This window comes from Pongo abelii, chromosome 17 (genome assembly GCF_028885655.2).
Source record: "Pongo abelii isolate AG06213 chromosome 17, NHGRI_mPonAbe1-v2.0_pri, whole genome shotgun sequence".
Lineage (NCBI taxonomy): Eukaryota > Metazoa > Chordata > Mammalia > Primates > Hominidae > Pongo > Pongo abelii.
This window is the reverse complement of record NC_072002.2, coordinates 19,805,191-19,831,361: the sequence shown is the minus strand read 5'-3', so window position 1 is coordinate 19,831,361 and position 26,171 is coordinate 19,805,191. Positions and strand designations below refer to the sequence as shown.

Sequence of the window (26,171 nt, the reverse complement as noted above, 5' to 3'; positions counted from 1 at the left end):
AACTCTGAGCAAGGATACAAAAACATACACTGGAGAAAGTACACTTTATTCAAAAATGGTGCTGGGAAAAAAAGATAGCCACGTGTTAAAGAATGAAACTGGATCTCTATCTCTCACAATATACAAAAATTAATTCAAGATGGATTAAAGGCCTAAACCTAAGACCTGAAAACTTTGGCCTAGGCAAAGAATTTATGATGAAGACCCTAAAAACAAATGCAACAAAAATGAAAATAAATAAATAAGACCTAATTAAACTAAAAAGCTTCAGCACAGCAAAGGAAATAACCATCAGAATAAACCAACAACCTATACAATGGGGAAAAAATTGCAAATTATGAATCTAACAAAGGACTAATATCTATAACCTACAAGAAACACAAACAAATCAACAGGAAACATACAAACAATTCCATTAAAAAGCGGCCAAAGTACATACATAGACATTTCTCTAAAGAAGATGTACAAATGGTGAACAAGCATATAAAAACATGCTAAATATCACTAATCATCAGGGAAATGTACAATAAAATGACAGTGAGATATCACCTCACTGCAGCCAGAATGGCCACTATTAAAAATCAAAAAAGATGTTGGTGTGGATGTGGTGAAAAGAGAACAGTTATACACTGCTGCTGGTGGGAATAAAAATTCCTACAAATCTATGGAAAACAGTATGGAGAGTTCTCAAAGAACTAAAAGTAGATCCTATCATTTTATCCAGCATTCTCATTTCTGGATATCTATCCAAAATAAAAGAAATTGTACTCTCAAAAAGACACTCACATACATATGTTTACTACAGCACAATTCACAATATGCAAAGATATCGAATCAACCAGTGTCCATCAACTGATGAGTGGAATAAAGAAAATGTATGTATGTATGTATGTATGTATGTATGTGTGTGTAAATATATATATACATATCACATATATATATATCTCACATATATATGTATATACACACACACATATACATACGTACATACCTGAGACTGGGTAATTCATACACATACATACCTAAGACTGGGTAATTCATAAAGGAAAGAGGCTTAATTGATTCACAGTTACATATGGCTGGGGAGGCCTCAGGAAACTTAACAATCATGGCAGAAGGAGAAGGGGAAGCAGGCACCTTCTCCATAAGGCGGCAGGAGAGAGAGAAGTGAAGGGGAAAGAGCCCCTTATGAAGCCATCAGCTCTTGTGAGAACTCAGTCACTATCACAAGAACAGCACGGAGAAAATGTACCCCATGATCAAATCACCTCCTACCTGATCTTTCTCTCAACACCTGGGAATTACAATTTGACATGAGATTTACATGGAAACACAAAGTCAAAATATTGGGGGTGGGATATCCTTACTTTTAAAATATCCAAATGTCATTATTTATAATTCAAAAATAGCAATTTTTATTAGTTATGATTTTGTTCAAAAATAATCTGATAAATTTTCTTCACTTTTAACCTAGTATTTAGTCAAAACATATAAAAACATGGATTTGCCAGCAGAAAATTGTAACTATTTTTTAATGAGGTAAAAATGTATAAGAATATCAGTATTATTGTTCAGAGAAGAAAGTGAACAAGAAAAGAAAAGGAATTTAAAAAGAGAGAATATCACTACCGTATACATACATGAACTGACAAAGAGACTAAAATCTCCTACTGGAGATTATGTTAGGACTTGAGCAAAAGCTGTTAAGAATACCAAAAAGAAAAACAAAACAAATATTTTTAAGAAGTAAATTATACAGAGAACTCTTCTGATTAAGACGATGTATCAAAAAATAATCTTCCTGAGAGCTATTATTAACCAATTCATCATAACAAAAACTTTAAAATTAAGTTTACAATTCTGGAATATTAAAAAGTTTCATTTTGAACATAGTTAATGGAAGGCAACATTTGAACGAAAATTTCTGGTTAAAGTTGACTCAAACTCAAAATCAGTGTGCAAAAATCACAAGCATTCTTATACACCAATAACAAACAGAGAGCCAAATCATGAATGAACTCCCATTCACAATTGCTTCAAAGAGAATAAAATACCTAGGAATCCAACTTACAAGGGATGTGAACTTACAAGGGAAGTTCTCTCTTCAAGGAGAACTACAAACAACTGCTCAACGAAATAAAAGAGGACACAAACAAATGGAAGAACATTCCATGCTCATGGATAGGTAGAATCAATATTGTGAAAATGGCCATACTGCCCAAGGTAATTTATAGATTCAATGCCATCCCCATTAAGCTACCAATGACTTTCTTCACAGAATTGGAAAAAACTACTTTAAAGTTCATATGGAACCAAAAAAGAGCCCACATCACCAAGACAATCCTAAGCCAAAAGAACAAAGCTGGAGGCATCATGCTATCTGACTTCAAACTATACTACAAGGCTACAGTAACTAAAAGAGCATGGTACTGGTACCGAAACAGAGATATAGACCAATGGAACAGAACAGAGCCATCAGAAATAATATCACACATCTACAACCATCTGATCTTTGACAAATCTGACAAAAACAAGAAATGGGGAAAGGAATCCCTATTTAATAAATGGTGCTGGGAAAACTAGCTAGCCTTATGTAGAAGGCGGAAACTGGATCCCTTCCTTACACTGTATACAAAAATTAATTCATGATGGATTAAAGACTTTCATGTCAGACCTAAAACCATAAAAACCCTAGAAGAAAACCTAGGCAATACCATTCAGGACATAGGCATGGGAAAGGACTTCATGTCTAAAACACCAAAAGCAATGGCAACAAAAGCCAAAATTGAAACCTAATTAAACTAAAGAGCTTCTGCATGGCAAAAGAAACTACCATCAGAGTGAACAGGCAACCTACAAACTGGGAGAAAATTTTTGCAATCTACTCATCTGACAAAGGGCTAATATCCTGAATCTACAAAGAACTCAAACAAATTTACAGGAAAAAAACAAACAACCCCATCAAAATGTGGGCAAAGGATATGAACAGACACTTCTCAAAAGAAGACATTTATGCAGCCAAAAGACACATGAAAAAATGCTCACCATCACTGGCCATCAGAGAAATGCAAATCAAAACCACAATGAGATACCATCTCACACTAGTTAGAATGGTGATCATTAAAAAGTCAGGAAACAACAGGTGCTGGAGAGGATATGGAGAAATAGGAACACTTTTACACTGTTGGTGGGATTGTAAACTAGTTCAACCATTGTGGAAGTCAGTGTGGCGATTCCTCAGGGATCTAGAACTAGAAATACCATTTGACCCAGCCATCCCATTACTGGGTATATACCCAAAGGGTTATAAATCATGCTGCTATAAAGACACATGCACACATATGTTTATTGTGGCACTATTCACAATAGCAAAGACTTGGAACCAACCAAAATGTCCATCGATGATAGACTGGATTAAGAAAATGTGGCACATATACACCATGGAATACTATGCAGCCATTAAAAAGGATGAGTTCATGTCCTTTGTAGGGACATGGATGAAGCTGGAAACCAACATTCTCAGAAAACTATGTCAAGGACAAAAAAACAAACATCGTATGTTCTCACTCATAGGTAGGAACTGAACAATGAGAACACTTGGACACAGGAAGGGGAACATCACACACTGGGGCTTGTCGTGGGGTGGAGGGAGTGGGGAGGGATAGCATTAGGAGATATACCTAATGTAAATGATACTAGTGCAAGCATGTGTGACATGGAAACTACAGCTGACTACTGCAAAAGCTTCCTTTGTCTCCTGGTTTCTTTACATGGTTACCTTCCATCAATCCCAGCAAACTATAGGCCACAGGCCAAATCCAATCTGCCTTGTGGTTTTGTAAATAAAGTTTTGTAGGAGCTCAGTCATGCCTGTTTGCTCACATATCATCATGGTGGCTTTCACACTACAACAGCAGACGACAGCAGGGTTAAGTAGATATGACAGAGACCACATGGTCTAAAATATTTCCCACCTACTCCTTTACAGAAAGAGCTTGCTAAACCATTTTGCACCATAACCACAATGCTTTAATTCTCAAATCTTGTGACTCCCCTGCTCAAATTTCTCCAATGAGCCCCTGCAGCACACATTGTTGGCTCCCTACCAATAGCCATTCCTTATTCTTTCTTGCAAAAGAAACACAAGTCTGTTGGGATAGTTATTATCCCAATTTCCCTCCTCAGCCTCAGAAAGACAAATGTTTATTCTAAGCTAATCATGTATTTGCCTTCCCAGTGCCTGCTTTGGGAATGAGCATGTGGTGTGACCCAGCTAATGAAATGTTACAGGAAGCCCCCTGCATGCTTCTAAGTTTTCTCCCTGTTTAAAAGACACATGTGAAGAAAAGCTGCCCTTGCGATGCTGTGTTGTGAGAACAAGATGTTTGGAGCTGCTACGGATTAGCCCACCATGAAAGGAGATGTGAATAAAACACTGCCAACAGCACAACTGAAAGAGGGACAAGAGGGATCCCCGGGATGTCACTGAACAAAAAAAAAACCAACTCTGGTTCCTACTGTTTTAGCCATTGCTCATCTAGTACTTGCAGTCGAAAGCATTCTACCTGGTAAATTTCCCATGGCCCACAGGATAAGACCTACTCATTTCTACAGTATTAAAAAGTCTATCATAAACTTGCCTTAGTTAAGTATTCACCTCATTCCCAACCTCTCATATTTCACACTTTTGGTACTAGCAAAAGTGAACTGCTCAGAAACCCTGCCATGTTCACTCAAGCATATTGTCTTCTGCACCTGCTGCTCTTCCTCCCAAACAGGCAATCTCTTTAGATGTTTCTCCTGGCAAATACACAATCTTGTTACATGTTCCTTCTGCCAAACATTATTCTTCTGCTTCTTTACCTTGAAAAATTCTTCTCACTCTCTATGCTTACCTTAAATCCTACCTCCTTTCTTTTTAAAGCTTTCATTCCTCATCACATATGTCTGGCACATAATCAATATAACATACAATAAATCATAATTATAAGCTTCCGGTGGGCATCTAGCACACAGTAAGCACTGAATAAAGTAGCAAAATAATAAAAATGACAATAATAATAACAAGCTTCTGTCTGCATTTTCATTTGTGTTCTGTAGCATTAGAAAAATGCTTAGTATCTAAAAGACATTTGATAGTTATTTGTTAAGTGGACAAGTGAAAACATAAATAGAAATATTTTCTTTGAAAATTCTGTTGAAAAAGCACAGAAATGAAATAGAGACAGTTCTTCTGTTATGAGCACTTTAAAGATCAAAACTACATCTATTCCATCTTTGTCTCCTGCAACTTAAAAACCTAACTTACAGAAGCTCTTTGATAAATAGATGGCTAAGTTAAAGGTGTCCTCATACAGTTTGGATTGTACCATGTATTAGGTGTCCACATCCAGGTAGCATATTAGTATTTTTGCTACTGTGAAACATTTTTATACTTTTATTATAATCTGCTGACCCTAGAGTTTGGCAAATTATACATCTATTATGACAATCTTTTGGCAAATGGTAGCAAAGCATCTTGTTCTAACAAAATTACTGTTGTCAAGACAGTTAATCAGCAGGTAGAAGAATACATCTTGTTCCAACATAGTAAATGTATCTCTTTCAACTTCAAATGAGGAGGAATGAAGTCAGTAATAGTGAGACCTTGTTGGGACAAGCATATGTAACATGACCTGTGCATCACTATTCTTTTGTGATCAAAACTTCCTTACTTTTACTTTTTTATCTGTGGTAGGACCACCCAGAGCAGGGGTCCACAACTCCTAGGCCACAGACTGGTACCAGTCCATGGCCTGTTAGGAACCACACCACACAGGAGGAGGTGAGCAGCAGGCAAACCGGAGAAGATTCATCTGTATTTATAGCCACTCCCCATGGCTCATATTACCTCCTGAGCTCTGCCTCCCATCAGATCAGTGATAGCATTAGATACTCATTGGAGCGTGAACCCTGTTGTGAACTGCCTATCTGAGGGATCTAGGTTGTGTGCTTCTTACGAGAATCTAATGCCTGATTATCTGTCACTGTCTCCCTTTGCCCCCGTATGGGACCATCTAGTTGCAGGGAAACAAGCTCCGAGCTTCCACTGATTCTACATTATGGTAAGTTGCATAATTATTTCATTACATATTACAATGTAATAATAATATAAAGTAACACAATAAATGTAATGTGACTGAAGAATCCTGAAACCATCCCTACCTTCCTGCAGTCCACGAAAACATTGTCTTCCACAAAACTGGCTCCTGGTGCCAAAAAGGTAGTGGGCAACTGACCTAAAGTAATTCACTATCACAAGTCTTACCTGGGTTGCTGTTTTCAGAAGAGTATTTTGGCATCTGCTTTTCTTTGCAGTCAGAAAGTAATTGGCAAATTCTGTCTAAAAATATAATAAATAAAATTACTGTTTTAAAATACTGATCTACAAGCTTACCAAATGTAAAATTCTTAAGAGTATTTCAAACAATATCAGAATATCAGAACTTAACAGTATTATCCCATCCACTTAGGTATACATTCTACAAACTTATCATGAAGCTTCTATTTAAAGAAGAAAAAAAGTAAGGTGAAATACTCATAAATCGAGGGCACTTTGACCAGTAAATTAACTTGCATTAGCCTGTTGTAATAGAAGGTGTCCCAACTCTGCATAAGTTGTAGCTTCATAATGAACAGCTATTTGCTCTTGAACAAGTTGCTTCTCTTAGGCTCAATGTCTTCTTCTACAAAGTGAGGACTTTGTTGCCTTATTTCACTAGGTTGTTATAATGATTTAACAAGATAACATTTTTAAAAATGCTCAGAGAAATAGTGAAGCAATGCAATAATCTGTTCCTAAACTTTATGACTAAAATTGTCTGGGAATCCCAAATAAAACCCAATGTGTATTTTATTCATAGGTTCTAATATGCAAATGTTGTAGTTTTCAGAAAATGTTATTAAGTACTAATTTTGCTTCTTAGTTGTTCTACTCTTTATGGCTTATAATTCAGGGCATCTCAACTATTTCATAGTTTGTAACTAAATTTTCTCATAAATATCTCATTAAAGTAGATAATGGGATTGTCCACTATTTCGGAGTTGACAAATCACACCAAGGGCAGAAAAACCAATGGATGTTAAAACCTGACTTGGACAAATGATCCTTCTCTACAGACTCAAACTCTGAGCCAGACGTTTGTTACGATGATGCTTTATATCCATGTTCATCTCTAGCTGACATGGGAGACCAAAACCCTACTTTTATTTTTTTTAGGTTCCATGAGGAAGTTGCAAATTGACAGTCTCTAATTTTTAACATACATACTAACAATATATTTTGCACACAACACCCCACACATTATTTGGCTCTGGTGTCATCTCACAGACCACCTTACATGACTATTTTTGTAGTGCAAATCACAATTTCAATATTTTGGTGGCACCCATTTTGCTTTGATTCACAGTTTCCTTAGAGCTAGTCAGCGAACAGTCAAATGACCTTCCAGTGACTGCACGAAATATGGAATGCTTCCAAAATGTGTGTGGCCACCTTATGCAAGGGCCAGCTCCTCAGGAGGCTGAGGCAGGAGAAATGGATGAACCCACTAGGCAGAGGTTGCAGTGAACTGAGATCGCACCACTGCACTCCAGCCTTGGCGATAGAGCGAGACTCCATCTCAAAAAAATAAATAAAATAAAATAAAATAAAATACCAGTAAAGTTTGCAATTCCTCTGACTCAGTTTACCATAATTACAATTATGATTACTAGTAAAAGAATAAATAGTGAATAACCACAATATTGGGCTTTTCTCCCAAAACAAAAAAAATTAATATAAACAATGTAGCTTATTATAAAGAGCCAAAACAATTTTAAAAATGCATATAATTACCAGGCAAAAGTGTTAGAGTGAACCATGTCAAACATTTTTAAAGTGAGAATCAATCAAACAGTATACCCAGGATAAGCTCCATTCACTCATTTAATAAGTATTTATTAGGTAGCTACGTCCAATATGCTAGGCCTTTTTCTAGGCAGTGAGGATATAGTAGTGAAAAATAAAAACCCTATTCATGAGAGTGAGAAAAACACACAATAACAACAGACAGATAAGGCAAAATATACAGTAAGTTAAAGGAGAAAAACTAAAGCAGGAAAATGCAATGTTTATGTGTTTGATGGGGAGGGTGGTGGGAAAGATGGAATGGTCAGAAAAGTCACTGAAGAGAAAGGGAATTTTTTTAAATACAAAAAACCTTTTATTTGTAAATCAAAGACTCTAAGAAATGATGACATAAGGTTAACAGCATTGATGTCAAGATACAAATGGGTTTGAAGTTAGAGATGATAAACCACTTTGTTTCATTGAACCTTCCCTTGATTACGTTAGAGATCATCCCTGGTAGTCTCCCAGTTGAATCTTAAGCATGACGCGTCTGGGTAGTACATGGTTCTTCCTCAGAAAGTGGTTGTTCCTTAATGTGTTTCTTTTTACCCTTTTTCTTCTTTTTCTTAGAAAGGGGGTTTTAAATGAAGAACTGGAGGAATGGAAAGACTAAGCTAGGAGGATATCTGGGGAAAAAGCATTGCAGACACAGGGAACTGCCAAGTACAGAGGTGTGCCTGGAGTCTTTAAGCACTAGGGGTAGATAAGTGACAGCAAGAATTCAGTGTGGCTGAAGCAGAGCAAAGGAGATAATTAGGAGGAACTTTGACATGCACTCAGAGTGAAATGGGAGACAATAAGAAGGGCTGGGGCAGGGGAATGACACAATTTGACTTATGATTTAAATACATCCACTGAGTTAAGAATTGATGAAAATTGAAGTTTTTAAAAGCCAGGACTATCAATTCTCAGTCTATGACACTCATCTAGACTACAGAGGAGGGTGGCTCAGATGTACAAGATATGATTGGCTTCTGGACGTATTCTTCAGGTAGACCTGACAAGATTTAGAGAGATTAGTTGTGAGGTGTCAGAGAGAGACAGAGAGAGATGAGTCAAGAATGACACCGAGATTTTTGGCAGAGCAACTGGAAGAGTGGCCCTTAACCAAAGTAGGAAAGACTACATGAGGTGTAGATTTCAGGAAGGCCATCAGTAGCCCAATTTCGGATCTGACAAGTGTGTGACACCCAATAGCTAACCAAATAGAGACGTCAAGTAGGCAGGCTGATATAGAAATCTGAAATTAAGGAGACAGATCTGAGCTGGAGACATATATTTGGAAATCACTAGCATATACACAGCAGAAAAAGTCACAAGGGGCCGGGTGCAGTGGTTCACACCTGTAATCCCAACACTTTGTGAGGCAAAAGCAGAGAGATCACCTGAGGTCAGGAGTTTGAGACCAGGCTGGTCAAAATGGGGAAATACTGTCTCTACTAAAAATACAAATATTAGCCAGGCATGGTGGTGTGCACCTGTAATGCCAGCTACTCAGGAGGCTGAGGCAGGAGAATCGCTTGAACCCAGGAGGTGGAGGTTGTAGTGAGCCGAGATCAGACCACTGAACTCCAGCTTGGGTGACAGAGCGAAACTCTGTCTCAAAAAAAGAAAAAGAAAAGTTCACAAGAAAGAAGATTGAGGACTGAGCCCTGGGAAACAACAATGTCCAAAAGGAGAAAGATGAGGAGCAGCAAGCAAAACAGACCATGAAGAACGGACTAGAAAGGCAGGAGGAAAAGCCTGAGGGAGTGAGGTCCTGAAAGCCAAGTGAAGATGCCATTAGGGAGGAGATGTCCACCATTGGCTCAAATATTGCTGACAGATTAAATAAAATGAGGTGGAAGAAAAATGCCTAGATTTATTACAGAAAAAAATTAGTGATAATCTTGAGGAAAAACAACGTTGGAAGAGTGCTGAAATTGAAGATTTACTGGCATGAGATCAAGAGTGAATGAAAAGAAAATTTGAGTTCATGAGTGTAGTTAGTTCTTTTAAGGACATCATACTTAGGAGTCATGACTGAGAATATTGTAATTTTCTTCCACAGTCTCAGAAAAATAATAGACAAATAGTTTCACATTTTATATAACAGGTGTAGTTTTCAAATTTTATATAACAATTATGTATTTTAAAGGTTATAAAAATTATACACATATGGCATTAAAAGTGCCAGACTGAGGTGTTAAATTCTTAAAACTATAGAACTAAAAGTCACCTTGAACATTTGTAGATTACATAAGCTGATTATCATTTTGTTCATGCTTATACATAAAGACCAAGAAATACTAAAAGTTTTAAGGAGAGTATTTCTTACTTGATAAAAATCAGCCAATTCTAGGATAGTTGATACTTATCAAATATGCAAAGTAAGTGATCACAGTAAAATATTGAGTTCTATTAACAGCAATAAAGTGGGAGAAATGCAGAAAATAATCTTATTTTATAAATGAAATTTAAAAAATTATATGAAGTCACTGTGGAAAAACATGGTGAGGTGAATACTGAAATATATCCTTTTCTCAAAGGAAGATAATGTCACACATGCAGGGCACTTTCACAAATAAGAGTTACTGCATTAGCAGCACCTTCCTTTTAGCACAAGGGTCAGCAAATTAGCACCTGTGGGCCAAATCCAGCCCACTGCCTGTTTTCATAAGTAAAGAATCTTGGAACACAGCCATGCTTATTCACTTTACAGTCTATAGTGTCAATTAGCTGGGTGTGACTGTCGCACACTTGTGGTCCCAGCTAGTAGACAGGCTGAGGTGGGAGGATCACTAGAGCCCAGAAAGTTGAGGCTGCAGTGAGCTGTGATCACACAACTGCACTCCAGCCTGGGCGACAGAGACCCTGTCTCAAAAAAAAATAAATATATATAGTCCACAAAGCCTAAAATATTTACTAACTGGCTCTTTGCAGAAAAAGCTGGCCAACTCCTGGTTTAGTAGATGAAAGATCCTTTGATATATTTTAATAACAGTTTTACCCAATATACTGAAATGTTTATATTAAATGTAGATCCCCATGTACAATCCCCTGGCAATATTCAGATTCAGGGTCCAATATTTCAGCACTCAGGCACTGACAAGAAAAATTTAATAACTAGCAATCTTGTGGCTAACAAGGTACAGTGTCAATGTAGCATGTAGCTTCCATTTGCAACACAGTAGATATTACAAGAATTCTAACAAAATTATCTTAAGATGTGTTATCAAGCTAAATGCTTTAAATACATTTTAATTGTGAAATAATCAGTATACTCTAGATCTAACTTCATATGTAAAAAATGGTTGCATACTACATTATTTTCTGGGTATGAAAATTGAGATACTTCCTATTGGTAAGGATTTACTTTTGATAATGATGATTTCCTATTGATAAGGATCCATTTTTTGATATAATAATGCTGTAATAAATGTCCTTATACATAAGTATATATGTAACACATCTATACAAATATCCTTAACATACATATATTATATATCCTTACTATGTTATATATATGTGTGTGAATATGCTACTAAATTAATGTTCAAAATGTATTTACCAACAGTGTATGAAATGTCTTTTTCAATGAGACCATTTCTTTGCAGCAACACAGAAGGAGCTGGAGGCCATTATGCTAAGCAAACTAATGCAGGAACAGAAAATCAAATGCCACATATTCTTACTTATTAGCGGGAACTAAACAATGAGAACTCATGGACACAAAAAGGAGAATAACAGACACCAAGGTCTACTTAAGGGTGGAGCGTGGCAGGAGGGAGACGACCAAAAAACTACCTTTTGAGTATTTTGCTTATTATGTGACTGATGAAATAATCTGTAGCCCAAACTTCCATGATACAGTTTACCTATATAACAAACCTGCACATGTACCCCTGAAGCTAAAATAAAAGTTCACTAAAAAGAAAAGAAAATGCCTTTTCCCTCACATTTGCCAATACTGGTTATTTTTCAAATAAATTAATGACTGGAAAAATGGTAACTCATTGTTTGCTGATTTTCATTTTTCTGATTGCCAGGCAAGGCTGAATATCCTAGCAAAAGTATAAAATTTGTTCCTCATGAATATTAGCCCAAATTAGGATTAGTTTGACAGCACATAGTCATCTCCTGTTAAATGTTGCCATAGGCTTACCTGTGATAGTCTACATTCTCAGGGTCAGGAAATTGCTGATTTTCAGGTGTTCTGTTCTTCCTTTGTGGAATTAATCCATCATCACCATTGCCAGCAGTGGCACCATTAGTCAGGTTTTCTGGGAATCCCACATGATTACTTCCATTTCTTCTTCAACCTTGAGTGGAAGTTTGATATTAAGGATGGTTATCACTTTATTGAATAAAAAGAACCTTTTTAATTGATTTTATCAATTGACTCAGTTTGTCATTATTTTAGTCATTGAAATATTTCACACTTAAATTTGATCATATATACAGAACTACTATATAATTTTAAGATGTAATTATCCTGTCATTAGTATATCATTGAAATTTTTGTAAAGTTTGCTTGATTTCTGTTTGAGTAAATAAAACAGAATTTTCCAAAATTCAAAAAGGTCCCTCCTTCATTTTGTGCTTTTATTCCCAACCACTCTTCAGCATCTTATGTGTACTTACACCATTTGACTCATGGGAACACACAAATAAAAAGACAAAGATGCAAAATGAGTCTTCTTCTGTCTTTACCACCGAGATTTTACATTAAACAGTCAGATTTAGAGGATGAGACATGATGGGGCCTCAGGAATAGAAAGGAAGATTTTCCCTTTCTGCACTAAGATATTCTTCTCCCCCACTGCCTTTGATCGTTCTTTTTTCATTTGGTTCCTGGGATATCAAAAACATGATGATGCTCACTGAAACCTGGGAACCAAAGTTTGCCACAACACAAGGAGCAGAGTGAAACTACTGAGGTGCAAGCATGGAATTCCAGAAAATGAGATGCTCCCCAAGTTTCACATTCAATAGCTATACAATTTTCTAGCTTGAAGATAAACAGAATAAGAAGTTATCTTCTTTAGCCACATTATCTATTGATAATCAGACTAAAACCAAGAAAGATAAAATTATTGATCCAAAGCTCCTAAAGTGGCATTACCTAGCATTTTATGGCACCATTCAGGATTATTCCATAATAATGAAAGAATATCTCCAGTTTGTATCTCTTTAAAACTCAACGTATGGAATTCTTTCCGAGTTAAGTATTAAATTTTTTGCTGATGATGTATGCAACTTACATGATAGGATCATGTATGCCTAAACTTACTACGCTTTGTTAAACAACATAACGTAAAAATCTAATTCAACAGAATCATTTGAATATAAAGGTATACTTCTCTATCACAATCCTTATTTATTTCTGGTTCTTGAGACATTTTCTGCAGATGAAAAATAGAAGGTTAATTTGCTTGTTGTATTTCCAGGAAGTCTCCTCTTTTGGAACGCATGTTTTTAAAATAATTATATTCTTAAGTAATCAAATATGGACAATGAAAAATTAGAAAATAATTAAAATTAAAATTTAACTGTTAAAATAATTAAGTAAATAATTAAAATTAAGAATTAACTTTTTAATCTACATTTAGCTACTGCCACATCACTGGCTTCTGACTAACATGTGAAAAATAATTAACCTTAGCCAAAGGGAGAAGAAAAACCTGAACCAGCAAACTTAACTTTTTCACCATTTGTTTAGACTGAAGTTAATTTGTTATGTGTTAAATCTACCAAAAATGAATTAGCAGATGATTTGTAGCATTCCACAGGCTTCCTCACTTGAAAAGAGTTTACCTCATGAAACCCTAAGTAGTGAGCCCCTACAGTGCACTGAAGTGCTTTTATAAAAGATTATTAACTGGACACTTTAAGTTATTAGGAGCCAAAATCCACACCAAATAGAAAGAAATGCAAATTCTTAAATTTTAATTGAAATTAATGCTGTAATATGATAGTGTTATGTATCTAGATTATCTGCTTAAGTCCAATTCTAATATATTCTAATGTGTACTAATTACAGTGGATAAAAATTTTTAATAATATGTACTGATTTTCTGCAACCAAAATAAGTTAGAATGTTATTGTGTTTGTGCACTAACACCAAAGATCCCGTTCTGCAAGATATGATTCTTTTAAGAGGGAGTTGGGTTGCTTTTATGACCTGGTTCCCTCCCTGAACAGAAACGCTGAGGTTACTGAGAGACCACAAGGCAGAATATATCTTTAGCCTTGGTATCAGTGACTGACAATATAAAACTGTAGATTTTCAACCACTAGCCATGATTACCCTTTAACCATGAATCTAGCTCAGGGACCGTCAGTGTTACATTGTTCATAATTCTATTGCTTAATAATATAATCCAATAATTGATGTTACTTTCCTTATCATGTTAGGGTGTTGTAAAAATAAAAGAACAAACAAAGTTCTGGAATTTGTTTTTCCTCTATTCCAAAAGGAAAGATTAGTTATAAGCTAATCAAAAAGACAGATAAGAATATTTTAAATAAAATAACGTAAAATAAGAGTATTTTACATTTTATAGTAGTTATGTTTTTAAGTTAAATATCGAATGTAAATTAGAATTCATTGATTCTTCTGTTAATGAGATTGCTGAATTTATTAAAATAAATTTTAAGAATCTATTAAAAAATTCTGAAAAAAAAGAATCTATTGATTCTCAAAACCTAGTCTGAAAGGTAATTTTATTTGGACTAATATTATTAAATCAAAGAAAACATTAAATCAAAAATTTAAATTTAAAATTTTCCATGCCTCTGGCTGGCTATTTTCACTGCCTTTAAGCCTTTGTGACTCTTCCTCTGATGTCAGTTTTAAGTCTTGTTCTGTTGAGAAATCCATATATTAAGTTAAAATGAACCACTTAGAACTGTTAAAAACTAGTGCCTTTATAAAAATAGATTTAAGACAACATTTTATTTTATTTCATAAATTGAGTGTTTAGTCTTTCATGAAATTGTTACTTAGGAAATAATTCTCCAAAACTTCAACAAATCACTTGGGGAGACACCTGATGTGATTCACTCACAAATTCATCCACCCAACATAAATGAACAAAATCACGAGAAACACAACTTTAAAATACAGTAGAAACTTATAAGGTAACACAGTATGTTGTTCTCCACTTCCTAATAGTGAAGCAGTAAATGTAAAGAAAAGGAAATTCAGTTTTAAACAGAAACAAGTTTTCCTGCACTTAGCAACTCTGACTTTAAGGATAACAACAGGCAGGGCCCAGGAAAGGTCGTGGTGACCCTCTCTGAGAAGCCAGAGCCCACAGATATGGGCTCCAGACATCCCAGAGCAAGGTTAAGAAAACAAATTCCTTTACTATCTCCCCTTTCCCTCAGCATTTACTCATAGCTATTTTTACAAATGCATATATTTTGCAAGTTCCTGTTTTCCTTCAATGTAGCTGCAAGGTAACAAGCTATGCTGAGATTGCAAAACTGTCACTATATGATTAACTGCCTTTGTTCTGCTTTTGTAAGCTTCCCCATGTAAGTCAAGCCCTGTCTTTGTTCAAGGCTCAGGCTTTGGATGCAAATCCGCTGAGCTGGTGCACATCTAAATAAAATCCTCCTGTTTCACCCACTGGGTCTCTCCTGCCTCCTGTTTTCTGCAACAATAGTACCTTATAAATGGTTTCCAAAATTATTACTGACACATTAGTGTACAATGCCTTCCTAATATCTAAAATGTTTCCCTCCACTATTCTGACAAATTTATTTTCATTTTTCTTTTCTTTTTGAGCTGGGGTCTTGCTCTGTCATCAGCCTGGAGTGCAGTGGTACAAACTCAGCTGACTGCAACCTCCAACTCCCTGGTTTAAGTGATTCTCCTGTCTCAGTCTCCTGAGAAGCTGGGATTACAGGCACACACCATCATGCCCAGCTAATTTTTGTATTTTTAGTAGAGATGGGGTTTCAGCATTGGACAAGATGGTCCTGATCTTTTCACCTTGTGATCCGCCCGCCCCAGCCTGCCAAAATCCTGGGAATACAGGTGGGAGCCACCACACTCAGCCTTATTTTCATCTTTTAAAACAAAGCTATGTGAAGTCTTCCTTGATTCTGCATGTCTTTCCCCAGATAAACAGGTACCCAATTCCTTGAGGCTGCCTTAGTACTTCACTGATTTTTCTACTGTACCTTTACCACCTGAACTGTACTTTATTGCTGCACATGTCTGTCCCCTCTGCTCCAAGACTGCAGAGGACAGTCTTGAACATCGTCTTTGTAAAAACAGTCTTTATTTTACTCAGAAATTTCTTATTGAGTCCTGCTACATACATGCTAGGTGTTAGGGTTTAAAAAGAGTGAAAATAAAGCATGTCAGGGATGGCTTTTCTAGAACACCTGCCCAAGCAGAGACTTAAGTATTGTGGCTAGCCAGATTAAAAGGGGTAGAGGGCAGGAAAGGGTGACAGCATGCCACGCAGCAGCAAGAGCATGAGCAAGGCCTGAAAGAGTGAAAGTATTTGCCTACAATAGAAGGATAAGTGAGTAGGGCATTACCAGCAGCTCAGTAACACCAGAGAAAGGGCGCACAGGGACAAAAGGGCTAAAGATGAAGAGTGGGGCAGAAGTCAGGTTATGAAATCCTTATGTGTAATATTAAGAAGCTTGGACATTAATGTTCAAGCGTGGTCCCTGGTTCTATCTGCATTTAGATGTAGATCATTTTAATGCCAAAAACCAATATTCCTAGTGAGCCATGATTCATTAAGACAAGGTGACAGATAGCTCATGTGGACACAGCTGAGATGATACTATGTAGCAAATTCATAATAATTCTCATGAATACTTGGAAAGTCAATTCTATAATAAGTCATAGACATTATAATACATCACTTAATATTTGGTTTGGGAAGGTGCTTTGTAAAGTTATAGCGCATATGAATATAACTAATAGTTGTGAATTCAGAGCTGTGACAATAAAGCAAAGAAGCCACATTGTGTTTGAGTCAGCAATCTTTAGATTTCTATCTAGTCTTCCTACCAAGTTCATAAATTCTAAGTATAATCCTGGTACTCACTCTCAAGTTTATGTTAAATACTAGCCTATACAAAAAAACACTCTTTCTCTTACTTCTTTTTGTTATTTATATGTTGCTTTGTTTAAATGAAGAACACAGAAATGCCCTGCTAAAGGGATTCTGTTTGGTTGCAGGCTGCAAGAGGGGGAAAAACAAAGCACATTTTGCAGAAAATGATATTTTAGAAGTCAGAATTATGACATGATGTCAAGCAGGGAACTCTAGGACTGAATTTGCTGTGCCTCTTTAATATGCTCCTTGTTCTCTTTCTTTTCTGGCAGCTGTGACTCACAGAGGTCATGCAGACTATCATTCCCTAAGAGGAACACACCTCTGATATTAATCTTTATCTATTAGGTTAATCTGTCCCAATTCTGTGTTCTGTGGATGCTGACTTTCTATCATTGATGGTGATACACATGGACATTTATCATCAACTTTCAGATTCTTGGATCTTTGACAAGTCTTATTATGGAGTCAAACTAGTAGGATGCAAGTTATAAATGCTGGTTATCCAGTTACCTACTCAAAATATCCTACATAAATATTCCATTAAACGTGCATAGAAAAAAATTAGTCATTCCCATTGACCTGCTGCTCTTTGCCCTTCTGTATTCACCACAAAAATTCCTAGTCCTTCCTCATGTCCAGGTTAAATACTAGTGTACAACGTGGAAACCTGTAAATTATCTGACATTTCTCTCTGTCCCCCAAGCCTTTCTCAATCAATTATTGCTAAATCATACTGACTACACCTCTCTTCCGCCTCTGCTTTATATTTCCACTGCCACTGGGAACATAAACATTTATGAAATGGCTTTTATTTTTAAAAAAGTGCCAACTATTAATGTTATTTCTTAAATGAAAGAAAATTAAGCAAAACAAATGAAAAAAGCCTAACACCAAAAAAAAAATGGCCAATATATTAAAATGAGTAACTGAGATTCCTAACTTTATTTATTTCACCATGGATGGGTGAAAACCTTATAATACATTGATACTAGTGCAAGGATGTGTGACATGGAAACTGTAGCTGACCACTGCAAAAGCTTCCTTTGTCTCCTGGTTTCTCTACATGGTTACCTTCCATCAATCCCAGCAAACTACAGGCCACAGGCCAAATCCAATCTGCCTTATGCCTTTGTAAATCAAGTTTTATAGGAGCTCAGTCATGCCTGTTTGCTTACATATCATTATGGTGGCTTTCACACTACAACAGCAGACGACAGCAGGGTTAAGTAGCTATGACAGAGACCACATAGTCTAAAATATTTCCCACCTTCTCCTTTACAGAAAAAACTTGTTAACCCATTTTACACCATAACCAGAATATGCCTTAATTCTCAAGTTTAATCTTGTGACTCCCCTGCTCAAATTTCTGCAATGAGCCCCTGCGGCACACATTGTTGGCTCCCTACCAATAGCCATTCCTTATTCTTTCTTGCAGAAGAAACACAAGTCTATTGGGATATTTATTACCCCAATCTCCCTCCTCAGCCTCAGAAAGATAAATGTTTATTCTAAGCTAGTCATATATTTGCCTTCCCAGTGCCTGCTTTGGGAATGAGCGTGCGGTGTGACCCAGTGAATGAAATGTTACGGGAAGCCCCTTGCATGCTTCTAAGTTTTCTCCCTGTTTAAAAGACACATGTGAAGAAAAGCAGCCCTTGAGATGTGTTGTGAGAACAAGATGTTTGGAGCTGCTGCGGATTAGCCAACCATGAAAGGAGACATGAATAAAACACTGCCAATGGCACAGCTGAAAGAGGGACAAGTGGGATCCTTAGGGTATCACTGAACAAACAAAACAACTCTGGTTCCTACTCTTTTAGCCACTGTTCATCTAGTATTTGCAGTCCAAAGCATTCTACCTGGTTAATTTCCCATGGCCCACAGGATAAGACCTACTCATTTCTATAGTATTAAAAAGTCCATCATAAACTTGCCTTAGCTAAGTATTCACCTCATTCCCAACCTCTTGTGTCTCACACTTTTGGTACTAGCAAAAGTGAACTGCTCAGAAGTTCACTCAAGCATCTTGTCTTTTGCAGTTGTTGCTCTTCCTGCCAAACAGGCAATTTCATTAGATGTTCCTTCTGGCAAACACACAACCTCGTTGCATGTTCCTTCTGCCAAACTTTATTCTTCTGCTTCTTTACCTAGAAAAATTCTTCTCACCCTGCATGCTTACCTTAAATCATACCTACTTTTTTTCAAAACTTTCATTCCTTATCACATGTCTGGTGCATAATCAATATATAATAAATTATAATTATAAGCTTCCAGTGGGCATCTAGCACACAGTAAGCACTGAATAAAGTAGCAAAATAATAAAAATGATAATGATAATAACAAGCTCCTGTCTTTATTTTTAATTGTTTGTGTTCTGCAGCATTAGAAAAATGCTTAGTATCTAAAAGACATTTGTTAGTTATTTGTTAAGTGGACAAGTGAAAACATAAATAGAAATGTTTTCTTTGTAAATTCTGTTGAAAAAGCACAGCTCTTTTATGTCTCTGTTATAGAGACAGCTCTTTTATGAGCACCTTAAAGATGAAAACCACATTTATTCCATCTTTTTCTCCTGCAACTTATAAAACCTAACTTACAGAAGCTCTTTGATAAATAGATGGCTAAATTAAAGTTGTCCTCATGCAGTTTGGATTATACAATGTATTAGGTGTCCACGACCAGGCAGCATACTAGCATTTTTGTTAGTGTGAAACATTTTTCTTCTTTTATTATAATCTGCTGAGCCTAGAGTTGGGCAATTTGTATATTTATTATGACAATCTTTTGGCAAATGGTAGCCAAGCATCTTGTTCTAACAAAAGTACTGTTATCATGACAATTAACCAGCAGGTGGAAGAACACATCTTGTTCCAACAAAGTAACTGTATGTCTTTCTAACTTCAAATGAGGAGGAATGAAGTCAGTAATAGTGAGACCTTGTTGGGACAAGCATATGTAACATGACTTGTGCTTCAGTGTTCTTTTGTGATCAAAAATTCCTTACTTTTACTTTTTCATCTATGGTAGGACCTCCCAGAGCAGGGGTCCACAACTCCCATGCCACAGACTGGTACCGGTCCATGGACTATTATAAACCACACCACATAGGAGGAGGTGAGCAGCAGGCAAGCCAGAGAAGGTTCACCTGTACTTACAGCCAAACCCATGGCTCCTATTACCACGTGAACTCTGCCTCCAGTCAGATCAGTGATAACATTAGATACTCATTGGAGCATGAACCCTGTTGTGAACTGCCCATCCAGGGATCTAGGTTGTGTGCTTCGTATGAGAATCTAATGCCTGATGATCTGTCACTGTTTCACTTGGCCCCAAGATGAGACCGTCTAGTTGCAGAAAAATAAGCTCAGTGCTTCCACGGATTCTACTTTATGGTAAGTTGTATAATTATTTCATTATATATTACAATGTAATAATAATATAAATACAGTAGCACAATAAATGAAACATAATTGAATAATCCTGAAACCATCCCCACCTTCCCCCAGCCCATGGAAAGATTGTCTTCCACAAAACCAGTCCCTGGTGCCAAAAAGGTTGGGGACAACTGACCTAAAGTAATTCACTGTCACAAGTCTTACCTGGATTGCTGTTTTCAGAAGAGATTTCTAGCATCTGTTTTTCTTTGTAGTCAGAAAGTAATTGGCAAATTCTATGTATAAAAATATAATAAATCAAATTACTATTTTAATACTGATATAAAAAATATTTACCAAATGTAAAATTCTTAGAGTATTTCAAACAATATCATAGTATCAGAACTTAACAGTATTATCCCATCAACTTACGGGTACATTCTACAAACTTCTCTTTCAGCTTCTAGTTAAAGAAGAAAAAAATGTAAGGTGAAATGCTCATAAATTGAGGGCACTGTGACCCAGTAAATTAACTTGCATTAGCATGACATAACAGAAAGCGTCCCAACTCTGCATAAGTTGTAGCTCCATAATGAACAGCTTTTTGTTCTTGGACAACTTGCTTCTCTTAGGCTTAACATCTTCTTCAACAAAGTGAGGACTTTGCTGCCTTATTTCACTAGGTTGTTATAAAGATTTAACAAGATAACATTTTTTAAATGCTCAGAGAAATAGTAAAACAATGGAATAGTCTGTTCCTAAACTTTATGACTAAAATTATCTTGGAGTCCTAAATAAAACCCAATGTGTATTTTGTTCATAGGTTCTAATATGCAAATGTTGTAGTTTTCAGAAAATGTTATTAAGTACTAATTTTTCTTCTTAGTTGTCCTACTCCTTATGGCTTATAATTCAGGGCATCTCAACTATGTCATAGTTTGTAACTAAATTTATTCATAAATATCTCATTAAAGTAGATAATATGATTGTCCACTACTATGGAGTTGAACAATCACACCAAGGGCAGAAAAACCAATGGATGTTAAGACCTGGCTTGGACCAATGATCTTTCTCTACAGACTCAAACTCTCAGCCAGCAGATGTTTGTTAGGATAATGCTTTATATTGATGTTCAATTCCAGCTGACATGGGAGACCAAAACTCTACTTTTATTTTTTTTAGTTTCCATGAAGAAGTTGCAAGTTGACATTCTCTAATTTTTGACAAACATACTAACAATATATCTTGCACCGAACATGTTATTCAGCCCTAAGTCACCTCATAGACCATCTTACATGACTATTTTTGCAGCATAAATCACAATTTCAATATTTTGGTGGCACCCATTTTGCTTTGATTTACACTGTTTCCTTAGAGCTAGTCAGCAGATAGTCAAATGACCTTCCAGTGACTGCACAAAATATGGAATGCTTCAAAAATTGGTGCTCCTCCTTATGCAGAAGCCATGCTAATTTTCTCTGTATTGTACCAATTTTAGGATATGTGCCACTGAAGCAAGCACAAAGCCCTCCTTTTACACATGGACAAGGCTTGGCTCTGTTAAGTCCAACTAACCTACTTGAGATTCTGAGAATTCTCTTCAATGGCTTCCTGTGAGTTAGAGTTTGAAAATATTTTAAAATCTTGAGCTAGAGATGGAAGTAGCTTGGATGATTTTCATTATCATGTAAATCAGATCACTCAAGGGGCCAAGGACAACTGGGAGCCACTGCTGCCGGAAGGTTCCTATGGGACTTTCTACTGCCTAAGGTTCTATATAGGACATAAAGTTGCCTCACAGTACAGATCTGGTAGCAAAGAAAAAGAAACAAACACTGATCTCTTTCTCTGATCCTTTAGAACAAGCCCAATTAATATCGGCTAGAGAAAAGACCAACAATGGCCTCAAAGGATCTCTTACCATGAAGGTCTCAGCTAATTCTTGGCTAAGATGAGGGTTCCACATTAGGTTCTGAATATGGGGAGAAGGGTCAGTTTGCTCACTTTGTGTGCAGATAAAGTCAGGATGCCCAGTGGCCAGAGCTGGGTGCTGGTGCTTTGGGAACAATGGCATAAAAGCATAGGTATGGGAACTAAAAACCGTTGTAATTTCAATGTCACTGTATGAATCATCATGAAGACTTGAGGGATCTGAATCAGTAAGGGCATCTTGGTGTCAAAGGTCAACCAACAATTACCAGGCAGCAGGCCCAGTTTGAGTGGCAACAATGCAGCAACAGAAGCAACGGAAACAACAGAATGATTGGAATGTCCTTTTTTCTCCTTCTGACTTGATAAAAGGGATTGTCTTCTTTGGATTTAGTGAACCCCTTCAGTTCTTGAAAAATTCAAGGAGTATGTAGGAGATGGTCCCCAGAAGACAGTACAAGACTTTCTGCTAAACGACATTTCAAGACCCAAATAACTAATCAGAAAAATCAAAGATGTGACACATTTTTTATCCCATGCATAGGTGTTATACTTGGATGAAATGAACAATGTTGGGATCTCTAAGGATAAAGGTCTTAAAAGTCCTGAGATAAAGAATCCTGCACCCATTGGTACTTCTAACTTGTCTTGCTTTTGTCTGATTTCTGGCTAATGCAGCGGACTAACTCACTGCTACTCTAAAACTACCTGAACCAAACTATGACATCTCACCTGATACATAAAATGCAATCGCTATAATTATTTTAAACCTGAATTTAGCATTAGCTAGCCTTTTAATGTAAACACTTACACATTATGATGACTAGAAACAGCATACTGTCTGGCCATCTGTCCAGATAGATCTTGAGAAGATACATCAATATTTTGCTCAAGTAGAAGGCTGACTATACTTGCTGATCCACCACATACAGCAAGTATGAGGGCAGTTCTAAAATGATAGAGATAGTTTCTCCCTTAGGAACTGTAATAAAGTTACTTTAAAAGCTAATTTGATATACTTTACCAATTTAACATCTTGCCTGTCCATGCAGAATTAAACATTTACATGCACTAAAAGACATAAGTATCTTGGGTACTCAAGTGTTCATCTTTGTAAAATACCACCAAGGTTAAAAGGAAGGGACAAACAGGAAACCTCTTATCTCAGTGGGGTATTGCATAGCAGAAGCTACTAATTTAAAGTCCTTTGATGGACAAGAAACAATGCTAGGGCCACTTATCTGAAGTGGACAAAGATTTAAGTGAAGATTTCATCACAGCTTCCCTAGACTGATATGCTGTAATAGAAAATCAGCTAGGGTGTCAAATAAATAGGAGCTCTCTGCATGCTGAAAGTAGTAATATTAATAATAATGGTAAGAATAGTAGTCATAGGAGTTTCAGTTAATGATGCCAGTAAGCATGTGCTAGGCACAGAATTAAATGCCATCTATATCTTACTTATGCACAGCCAACTTTGAAGGATATATTCTCCTAGTTTTCACATATGACAACATATTTGGTGGTAAATAACATTCCCAAGGTCACACACCTAGCAAGTAAGAAAGTTAGGAATTAAACCCAGTTTTGTGTGAATCCAAAGCCTAGATCTTTTCTCTTTATCACCCACCTATGGCTTGCCTTCATTAAAGGAAAAGTGTATCCACTTAAAACTATCTTCACTCTCTCTCTCCATACCAATTAAAAATAAAAATATCAAAATACACTGGAAATAAAAAGGAAAAAAGCTGTTGAACCCACGGTATGTGGGAATAGCAATTATTTGTCATGTAGGGATAAGCTAACATTAATATTCTTCAAAGAAAGCAACTTAAAGCCGAGTCATTGAAAAGACAAAAGGATTTTCAACTCCTATTTATGTATAATACAGAATATTTAGTGGAAAATCATATAAGACACAGAGGTTAAAAACTACTAGAAAGGGTTAAGAAGTTCAATACTGAGTCACAAACTAAAAGGTAAAGTTCACACTTCATAAAATTAATATGAAATCCCTTTAGCTAACATAAGATCCTGCAACCAAAAACATCACATAACAAACAACATCAGTTAATATAATAAGAGAAGATGAATTCTACTAAAACTGTTTTTTATGTTGCCCAGTCCAAATAATTGTTTTTCTACCTAACTGATTTGTATTGATACTGATGACTATGTCCCAGTAAGTATACATTAATCTTATTAATTTAATATTTATGACTTGAGTGACTGCTATCAATCTAGAACAACACACAGATTAAAAGAAATAACTATACCTTCCATATCTATCAAGTGCATTTAAATTAGCTTTTTTCTTGATTAAAAATTTCACCACATGCTGTTTTTGTTCATGTACGCCAAGTAACAGTGGTGTGAGGCCATGCTGTAAAACAATATAAAGCAAAAATGTATGTAATTCAAAAAAGTACATATTCCTCAACTGAAGTGGAAACTTTATATAAGATCCTATGGACTTACACACATAGAAAGTAAATAAATTTAGTCGCTTCCTTCTCACTCTTCTGTGCTTTCCCACATGCTGCTCCTTCCCTTGGAAACACCCCTTCTCTGCCTCACCACATTAACTCTGACTATCTCAAAAACTCACTTTAAATGTTTACTGGTTCTAAGACTCTTTGCTTCTAACCTAGCATTTGGCATGGTATTATTGGATGATAATATTTTCCCATCTAAACAAAGAGCTTCTTGAGGGCAGGGGCTGTATCTTTTGTCTCTATATCCTCAAACCTAAGACAAATTGTTGTGTATAAAGCAAGAATTTGCATGTAAAATATTTCTTTAGTTTCACATGTTTTACCAAAAGTTCAACCTCCAATGTGCAACAAAAATTGCTATTAAGACTCATACTTCCCATTTCAAAATTTTTTCCAACATTTATTTATTTAAAATTTACTTGTATTTAATTTTCCCAGATTGTTAACTAAATAGATAATCAGTTCATAGGACTACTGAAACAAAATTAACAGAATTCCTATCTGTATTCTTAATAACTCCATGGTTTTAAGTGTTTAAAACTGCCATGCTGATTATGCCAAAGCTCTACATACTTAAAAGACACACTGGATAGTCCATAATACAGCTTTGATTGACAAAACAGGTTTAGAATTTGCTAGAATTCTAATTGAGAAAACTCTGCTCTTAACAATGACTTACTGACCTAAGCACTTGAGTGATAACAAAGAGACACAAAGTCCTGAGAGGACCATCCTCTACTTATTGAAAGACTACTCACTGCAAATTTCTAAAGACATTCTGAATGGCAGTGAATAACTGATGGTAGGAAGGAAAAGGTACTATTTTGTAAGCTGATAGATAGTGCCAATAATATTCATTTTAATGTCTCAACCACAGAGATAAACGTCAGTCTAGGCCAGGAATGGTGGTTCACACCTGTAATCCTAGCATTTTGGGAGGCTGAGGTGGGTGAATTGCTTGAGCCCAGGAGTTCAAGACCAGCCTGAGAAACATGGCAAAAACTTCATCTCTACTTAAAAAAAAAAAAAAAAAAAAAAATACAAAAACTGAGGTTGGAGGACCATCTGAGCTTGGGCCGGTCAAGGCTGCAGTGAGCTGTGATCACACTACTGCACTCCAGCCTGGGAAACAGAGTGAGACCTCATCTCAAAAAAAAAGTCAGATTAACGTTATTGGAAAGAAAAGATTTAAAGGAGTTACATATCAAACTCCAACTCCTCTAGTGATATCATAAGTTTCTGAGATATAAAAATTTACTTATTATACTTTTGTATTCAGTGGTTCTTAAGCAGGAGTGTATCCAGATTTTGAGAAATTTGTTGTTGTTGTTTTAAAGATAGGGTCTCATTATGTTGACCAGGCTAGACTAGA

The 26,171-nt window shown here is 36.2% G+C and overlaps 1 non-coding gene and 1 pseudogene across 1 annotated transcript; both read right to left on the bottom strand.

Annotated features, from left to right (window-relative positions):
- Window positions 1-26,171, bottom strand: part of LOC100433277 (POTE ankyrin domain family member B-like) — a 37,965-nt pseudogene that overhangs the window by 4,847 nt on the left and 6,947 nt on the right.
- On the bottom strand, window positions 21,792-21,897 carry LOC134760360 (U6 spliceosomal RNA). Its single transcript, XR_010137688.1, has one exon. It is a non-coding gene; the product is annotated as a U6 spliceosomal RNA (small nuclear RNA).